Consider the following 9666-nt stretch of genomic DNA (forward strand, 5'->3'; position numbering starts at 1 on the left):
ACACCCACTATAGAGGAATCAGAGGAACAAGCCTTAGTGCATGGGCATGTGTATTACAAAGATACAAGTGAATATGGGGCTATATCCACCCAAAGAGCCAAAAGTACATGAACCTTGGAGCATGATTGAGAATGTTGGACCACCTACAACAACTCATGTTGTAGGAGAAGGTAGATACAATTTGGATGAGCATACATTGCTGTTCATAGCCAATAGGGGGTTAACAGAACCAAGACCTACCTATCAATAGAGAGCGGCTTCAAGAGCACCTCGCCAACCCTTAGTACCGTGCTATAAGTGTGGTGGCGACCAGCTTATGAAAGATTGTCCTCACATAGAGATCATGAGAGTGAATGTGTATTGTCCAGATTGCGGCTTACCCATTTGATCAGTGACTACCCAAAAAACCCAAGTTTTGGAGGATCAGTACTAGCAAAAAAAGTGAATGAACCTCTAGACTCACTTATGAAAGCCTACGAAGTGCAACTTCATAGACTAAACAAAACTAAGAACAAAAATGGATGACGTGCCCTTATGCAAAATTAGAAAAGCAAAGGTTGGAGATGTATCAGAAAATGATCCAAATTGCCCAAGATTTGCTAGGGCCACTTGCAAGTAAGCTAAAGAGTTGGATCAGAGTTCCAGCTCCAACACCAATAATCTCGCCGAGGCATGAAACTAAAGGGGCTGTCAAAAAATCCACACGTGAAATCAAAAAGCCCCGAGTAGTGACGAATACCATAGATCAGGCATCTGAGGATCTCCATCCTATGATAACAAAAGATCACAGAGAGGATGAGGCCTAGATGATCTTTGGAGACACGTACAAGAAGCAAACGATGCGAAAGAGTTGAGTCAGAGAGTCCACCAGACCAGTAATGGGAGAGATGTTTTTCTTCCACCTATTGAAGAGTTAGAGGCAAGATCTCAAGCTGATCTAGAACTTCGCTCATACTGGTGAGATAAGGGGTTAGTACGCTCTTTAGAGATTCAACCTCAATCTTTGAAAACCTTACCCTCATACATGGGGGAGTATGAAGCCAAATTAGATGTGAAGGCAGTGCCATCACAAATGCTCTTGTCAAAAAAGGCTATGGACTCCAAGGGATTGATAGGCATATTGTATATGCCTATGACTTGTACTATTATGCTAGCAGAGCTCCTCCGGATAAGACCAAACATATGGTCAAGTATTGGAAAATGCTTGGAGAAATTTGGGGTAAAAGAACCAACATCACAAATTCGAGAAGGGATCCGAGAACTGGAAAAACCTCAATTGAACACAAGACCTATACCATTAAACAACGTTGGTGAGTATTGTGAGGGTGAAGATGAGAATACTACGCTTCTAGTAGAATTCCAAGGTGTAACAACCATGGAAATTCCTGATAGTGTTGAAAAAAATGGGGAAAACCTGCCTCGAGGGCTACCAGAATGAGATTGCAACTAGAGCAGATGGGTATATGGAGAAACCCTTGGGACTTCTAGAGAAAATAATTGTTACTTCTTGCGACATTGAGTATGAGCACACCTTTGCCATAGTTGACTTTGACAAGAAGAAAAATTACGACATTATACTTGGATGGCCATTTATGAGACAACTTAAGATGGTTCAAGACTGGGGATATGATCATATATACCTCAAAGAAATGGAAACCACGACATGCATAAACCTGGACCGAACCCCTGTGGAGGAATTTTTTTCAACTATACGATAGCAGGATTGGAGCTTCCAACTTGGTTGGGCAAACCCAAAGTGCTATGGATGTGCGGTGCATCACATTGTGGGACTTTGAAACAAGAAGAGTGTATCTCGAAGCTAAGGAAATTGTTCTTGAAACTTTTCTTAGAAGAAGCTCTTGAGCCATAAGAATGGACTCATATCATAGCAACCCTAGATGTGTGTGCTATTTCACATGGCCCCACAACAAAATTTTGTGACAAAGAAAGTTACAATGTGGTTCCATACTATATGGTCAGTATAGTAAATGCAAGAGATGAGACACTATTCCTAGAAGGACTCGAAGATGATCTATCGGCAAGTGCCAAAGGAGAGGGAGAAGAGTTTTATGAATCCCAGACCATTTTGAATGAGAGGATGATGTGGATAACAAATGCTCCTACAACCCAAGTGAGCAGGAAGAAACGATAGCAGATGTCAGGTTTTATGATTTTTCAAATCAAAAACCTAGATGTCAAGAATGCTACAAGAAAAAGAGAGCTGAAAACAATCCAAGAGAGAACCCTATGCCTAGAATAAGGGGCAAAGCATAATTTTTAATGTTTTTAAAAGCAAAAAATTGTGTTAAGAACAAGACATCCAGAAGGTTCTCTAAAGCTCAAGATCCCAAAACAAAAGAGAGTTTAAAGGATATGCAAAAGAAAACCAAAAAGTCAAAATCCGACACGAAACCCAAACAAACAAAAGAATCAACATTATACGAGTTTGGAGAATCTAAATGGACCGAGGTGGAGAGAAAGAAGAAGTATCGCGAGCTTAAGAAGACTCTTAGGGAGGGGTGGACAATGGAAGTAGGAAGTGGGGAGGGAGAAGACGATAATGAGGACAAAATTAGTGTGCCATCCCACTATAGAAAGTTCACTATCCAAGATCAAAAGGTAGTGTTGACGCAACCTCTACGAGAGCAAAAAGACGAGGAGTCATACAAAGGGCCCGAGTATGCAAAGAAGATAGACTTGGCACGAGTTGAAGAAGAGCCACGACCAGCCTACATAGCAACGCGGATCTAAATTTGAAAGAGGAAGAGAAGCTTATAAGTCTTCTCAAGGAATACAAGGATGTGTTTTCTTGGTCATATAAAGACCTGAAGGGAGTAAATCCTACGATATGTCAGCACATGATCCCATTAAAGCCTGATACAAAACCTAGCCGACAGAGACCTTACACGTACAATGATACATTCACTAAGTGCATCAAGCAGGAGATCGATGAATTAAAGGAGGATGAGCTTATCTACGAGATAGAACACACCAACTAGGTATCTCCCATTGTGGTACTGCCTAAGAAAAATGAAAAACTACGAGTGTGTGTGAATCTAAAGAAGGTTAATGCCACCACGATAAGGGATAATTATCCCTTATTATCTACTAACCTTGTCTTGGAACAAATGGCCGGTAAACGAGCATACTCCTTTTTAGATGGATTCTCAGGATATAACCAACTTGCCATTGCTCCTGAAGATCAATACAAGATATCGCTTTCCACAAAATAGGGTGTATATGCATATAGGGTAATGCCTTTTGGCCTGACCAATGCCCCAACCACCTTCCAGAGCTTTAAGGCTCATGCCTTTAAGGAATGCTAAAGGATAATCTTGGAGATATACATGGATGAGTTATGTGTGCACTCTCTCTTGAGAGGTGAACATATAGAGCAGCTCTAACAAGTATTCAAGAAAGGATCTATCTTAACCCAGAAAAGTGCATATTTATGGTTAGACACTAAATATTAAAGGATGTTGAGAGCGAATGAGACACTCTTACACTGCAGATGACAGAGGTCTCAGGCAAAGTCAAGAGTTTGCATGAAGAGAAGAAAAATATGGAGGATGAGCTGGAGGCAGCTAAAGATGAAGTAGTGGAGCTAAAAGCCAAGTTAGAGCTCCAAGATTTGACAATACAGAGGCTCAGAGCAATCCCAAGGGCTGTAAGAGCAAGTACATCAGCAGATAGCCAGGCTATACAAGCCTTAGAGGCTCAAGTCATTGCACTACAAAAGGAATTATGAATGGAACAAAGACAGAGAATGCATATGGCAGAAGGTACCCTAGCTGCGGAAGAGATATTGTTATCCAACCAACAAGAACTACAAAAAGAGAATGAGCAACTCAAAATTTAGCTAGAAAATCTGCAAGAGCTGTTAGTAGAACAAGGAAGGACAGCCTGGCCGAGCAACAGTTGTTGAGGCTCCAACAAAAAGTAGAAGAGACAAAATCACATGAGATGGATCCAGAACCTAGTGACCTGGGCATCAACGTAGAACATGAGTCCATGGAGATCCCTAAAGGTGCAGGAGATCTACAGCACCTAAGGTAGCACTTACATGTGCAAGGAGAGGAAGAACAACCATTGATGGCACAAGAGGAGGCACGCCTCCAAACTCTGATTGAACATGCCACAACAGAAGACCATAAGGCGGCCTTGGAATGGGAAAAGAGGATGATCCACTCAGTTGGAGTCCAAGGGCTGGCCACAAATATGCGTAGGGAAGAGTGATTGCAACCATCACTCACCTACCCTCTTTTGAAGTATAAAGTCCTTACCATAAAGAAGAGAGTTAAGGCAGAAGGCACATAGCCAGTATATGAAGGGGATTCACACATGACACTCTGTATTGTCCAACACCTCGCATTCACACATGATCTAATCACTCCAGAATTCTGAAGAAGCATCCCACATGGCTGAACTACCCGTCAATGTTACCACCCAGGGAAGGAGAGAGAATAAGTGTATCTTATATGGTGAAAACCCTAAAGGGAACCATTAAGGTGTTCACTGGCTCTCTTGAATTGACATGTGAAATGATTAAAAAAATAGGCAAAATCGAAATCCACACTACTATCAATGGGGGACACTATCACCAAAATGATTTATGATTTGTCAAAAAAACCATCCGCAAAGGTGTTACATCTATTTTATCAAAGGATGATGTTCTTGCCAGGTTATCATATGCAAGCTTTGAGGAAGCCTTCTACACCGGCTTTTTCACGTACGAAAACAAGGTTTTCATCCCTACAGTCACCTTCGGCAACATCAGATACGAATCATACTTAAAGTTGCTAAAGCCACAAGGTTTCCATTGATGCAAATGGCTAAAGATTGCTACATTTGGACACAAGGACCAAAAGATCCAAAAGCCAGCACCTAGGCAAATCCAGATTACAAACACAGTGTTCCCTACACAACAACAACCTCAAAAAGTCCATAGACCCCTAGCCATACCTAGTGTCATCCAAGAAGAAAGTGACTTAAAGTCATGGGAAAGTGGGTGTACTCACTTCTTGTTGGAAAGAATGTTTACAGAGGGACTATCTAACCCTATCGAAGAAATGGAGATCCCTTCTTCCCCACGTCAAGGGATTGAAGCCCAAAAAGTGCCGTTAAATATTGCCAAATTGATGGATTTCATGGCTTCAAAGGTTAGAACCACCATTATGTCCAAACTATATGGAGACCCTGAGCTATTCTTAGCTCTTTGAGCTTTCCTCAATGGAGAATTGAAGGTCGCTCGGGCTACCACAATTTTCACAGATGGATGGAGTTAGGGAGATGCCAATAGAGGAGGAACACTTAGATCCACAGAACCCAACCTAGATGAGAACCCTATTGTAGAAATACATGTTAACAAGTTGGGACAATACTTTGAGCGAGATGAATCCAATGCAACCATACCAATCATTACCAAGGGATTAACTGCAAAGGAAATCCTTGATGGTGGTGCCGGGGTTAGCATTGTGACTAAAAATTGCTGGGAAACTATGGGAAGACCTCACCTTGGAACCACAACCATAGTAGTAAAGATGGCCAATGGGTCTATTGTTAAACCTATTGGGATGCTAGAAGATCTCAAGATCAAGTTCCTTGGACATAAAATAAGAATTACCTTCATTGTTATGAATTTCTCCAAGCACACTATGGCATCTGAGATGATCTTAGGACGTCCTTTCTTGAGGGAAGCAAAAATGGTGCATGACTGGTCTAAAAACCATGTTTACTTGCAGTTCCAAGATTCTGTCATTCAAGTGGATCTTGTAACTCGTCGAGCACATCCTCTAGGAACAAGTTTATAATTGATCATAGACCTAACACCACAGTTCACTCGGCCCCATTATAGTATTGTTACACGTGTAAAACAGACACTGATGTTGGGGAAGATTCTCCTTATATGGATGTACTACCTGGGATGATTGAGTCGGACAATGTGGATTGGGTCCACCTAGAAGCAACCATAGACACTTGGGGAAACAGGGGGACGACCTGGGTAACACCTGAGGAGGATGAAATGACACCACTCGTACCCTTAAATATTCTAGAAGCAATGCATATAGCTTCTGATGACCTACAAGATGAAGGTATGAATGGCGTTGGAACCAGTAGCGTCTCACAAGACTATAGCCAACACGATTTGGGGTCAAAATCATCAATTGAAATTGACTCTAAGGACAAAGAATCTGAGTTAAATCTTAGTGAAAATGTGGGGACAAACCATTCAGGGCCCAATTGTACCCTAGATGACAATCTATCCAAGGGAGTAGAAGACACAAGTAGCGATTCATCTAGTGACTCTTCACTAGAGATCGATCGTAATCGAAAATTAGACAAGAAGAGTAAGAGATATAAGAGGCGACGATATTGAGCAAGTGTGCATGCTAGAATAAACGCAAAATGGGTTAATTATATAGGGGCATGTGATGCTCATTGGAAGTTGGTAGATAACTGGGGTGAATACCTTCAAAGCGTTATGTGGTGTAGTCCACAACCCATTGACATCACATAAGTAGAGGCTACAAAGAAGACAAAGTTGAGCTGTACTTGTTGGGGTATAAAGCCCAATGTGGTCGCCCAGGTAAGTGGGCGGGCCGCCAGGTATGTACACATATTCTTTTGTAAAAACCTAATAAGAACTCACTATGCTCTACACATTACAGTAGAGCGAGTTCACCATATCGTCGTGCTATTCTTCTCGCACTCTCTCTCGCGTCGCACTTCCGCTCGTACTCCTTCAACTGGTATCAGAGCTCAGATCGAGGCTCGGGGCAGCACTGCAGGAGGCTAGAGTCACCAGCTCAGATTGGAGTGAAATTCGACAGGCGAAGACACGGCCCAAAATCCTGTGGGATAGCCCGAAGGGCTTGGTGTTCTCAGAATTTCATTCTGAGGTCAACTCGGCCACCGTTCGGCTTTGACAAAGGTCTGCGTAGGCCATTTTCGACTACGTGGTCTCGACGGGTGCAGATCCAACTCTGCAAATTTGGGGTTTTTGGCCTACGACTGCAGGTGTTGAGGATATCGACACTCCCAGAGTGTTGATTTGTGGCTGTCTACACATCGAAGGACGGCTCACAGTTCTTGGAGGCGTGTCACATACGACACGGGCGCATCTACACACAGACTGTAGGCGACATTCACTAGTTCATCAGGTAGCTTGTGTTTGCTGCTTGATATTTCAGATTTCATCCTGACATTGCAGGTAATTCCACATGGGATGTATTGTCAGAGATGATGTATGTCTGTTGAGGGTTTGCTGGCTGTGAGTCACGCAGCAAACAACCGCCGAAGCGGTTACAGCATACAGTGGGAAATTTGTGGATGTATGACTTTGTGGGAAGTCTATGTACTGTCAGATTTACTGCAGCCTTTGTTGAGGGTCGAGTGAGGTTTTATTGAGCTGGGGGATTCTCGAATGTTGAGATCCTTTCGGTGATACAGGTCTTGGAGCGATCCCTCGAGCACCCTTAGATAGGCAGCTAGGATGTATTGACTGTGAGTTAGACAGTTGGGATTGCATCTTTGCTTTACTGCCGTTGAGGCATTGTCGCAGTCTATGCTTACAGGCCAGTTAGAGACAGTACAGGTGCAGGACAGGTTTACCCACAGCTTACAGTGTCAGAGAGACAGTGTTGTTGAGCTGTTTTTTGGTCTGTTTTTTGAGTACACCAGAGCCATTTTACAAAGGAGACTCTGCCAAAATTTATGCAGAATTTGAAGCTTTCTTGGTTCATTTGACAGGTTGATATTGGTTCAGAGGTCAATTTACAGGGGAAACTCTGCCGAATTTTTCTCAGGAAAGTAAACCACTATGAAGCGTAGCTATGGCTGGATCACAGGACACTGCTCTTTACAATATCAAGAAGCTGGATGGAACCAATTTCCCATTGTGGAAGAAGCAGATTTGGCACGTGTTGGTACAAAAGAAGCAGATAAAACCTATAAAGCTCAAGGGGATAAAACCAGAAGATATGGACGAAGATGAATGGAGCGAAATGGATGAAGTGGCACTTTCTACCATTATGCTGACTTTGGCACAAAGCGTTTACTTCAATGTAGCAGACGAGATGTCGGCTTATCAAGCATGGTTAAAGCTGAGTGATCTTTATGAGAAGTAGAGTGCAGCTTCACAGGTATACTGGCTTAAGAAGCTTGTTGACTTGAAGATGAAAGAAGGGACACCTATGTCCAATCATCTGAATGAATTCAACACAATCTACAGTCAGTTGTCAGCTCAAGGTGTCAAGTTTGATGAACCTATTAGAGCTATGTTCCTATTGATCACATTGCCGGAAAGTTGGGACACTTTTAGCACAGCTTTGAGTAATTCTGCACCTCCAGATGGTTTGAACATAGCAGGTGTAGAAGGAAGTCTGCTTACTGAAGAAACCAATAGAAAGACAATGGACAAAGGCAAAGGAACAGCCTTAGTTGTCAGGGGAAGGACCAAAGAAAAGTACAAAGGTGGAAAGAGGAATCAGTCTCGTAGCAAGTCCCGCAGTTCTAAAGGCAAGAGTGACATAGAATGCTACCATTGTGGCAAGAAGGGTCACATGAAAAGAGATTGCAGAGAATGGAAAGCAGAAAAAGGAAAAGAGAAAGCTGAAGACCATGGTGAGAAGAACAAGTCCTCAGTGAAGATTCAAGAAATAAATGTGACAAACACTGTTGCAGAGGATGACAGTCTAGTGTTAGGAGACATCTACTTCTTGAATAATACAATGGACTCAGCTCTTCTTACAGCATCTGATGGAAATGCACTGAGTGACTCGATTATAGACTCAGGGGCATCACTTCATGTGTTTCCAAACAAGGAGTGGTTTACCTCTTATGTGACCACTAAAGATCATGTTCGGCTAGGCAATGGGTAGACATGTGAGATCTTAGGTGTTGGAGATGTTCAATTGAAGTTTCAGAATGGCTTTTCTTTCACGCTGAAGAATGTGAGACATGTACCCGCAATTACAAAGAGCTTGATCAGCACAGGTTTACTTGATGATGCTGGCTACGTCACCACTTTTGGACAGAACATGTGGAAGATATCCAAGGGTTCTATGACAGTAGCACATGGAGTAAAGCCTGGAGGACTTTACATGATTTATGTATCAAATGTCTCTAAAAATGTAATCAATGTAACCGAGCAGCCGAACGTTTCTTTGTGGCATAGCCGGTTAGGACATATGTCCAAGAAGGGAATGGAAATCTTGTCTCGTTCTGGTTATTTGTCTGGCTTTTCATTTAACGATTTTGAATTCTGTGAACATTGTCTGTATGGTAAGCAAACACAGCAGCCAAACAAGCATAGAAGCAGTAGAAGAGATACACAGTTGGCACTTGTTCATAGTAATTTGTGTGGACCTATGCCTAACCTATCTCTAGGGGGAGCTTCTTACTTTATGACATTTACAGATGATTACTCGAGGAAAGTATGGGTTTACTTTCTCAAGAACAAGGATGAAGCGTTTAGTGTTTTCAAAACGTTTGTGACACTTGTGGAGAATCAGAGTGGCAAGAAGCTTAAATGCCTACGCACTGACAATGGTGGAGAGTATGTTTCAAAGGCCTTTCAGGACTTTTGTGAGTCAAAAGGTATAAAACGTGAACTTACTGCTCCTTACAATCCTTCTCAAAATGGTGTTGCTGAGAGGATGAATAGGA

Source organism: Adiantum capillus-veneris, chromosome 5 (assembly GCF_014529385.1).
Source record: "Adiantum capillus-veneris isolate H3 chromosome 5, ASM1452938v2, whole genome shotgun sequence".
In the NCBI taxonomy this organism is placed as follows: domain Eukaryota; kingdom Viridiplantae; phylum Streptophyta; class Polypodiopsida; order Polypodiales; family Pteridaceae; genus Adiantum; species Adiantum capillus-veneris.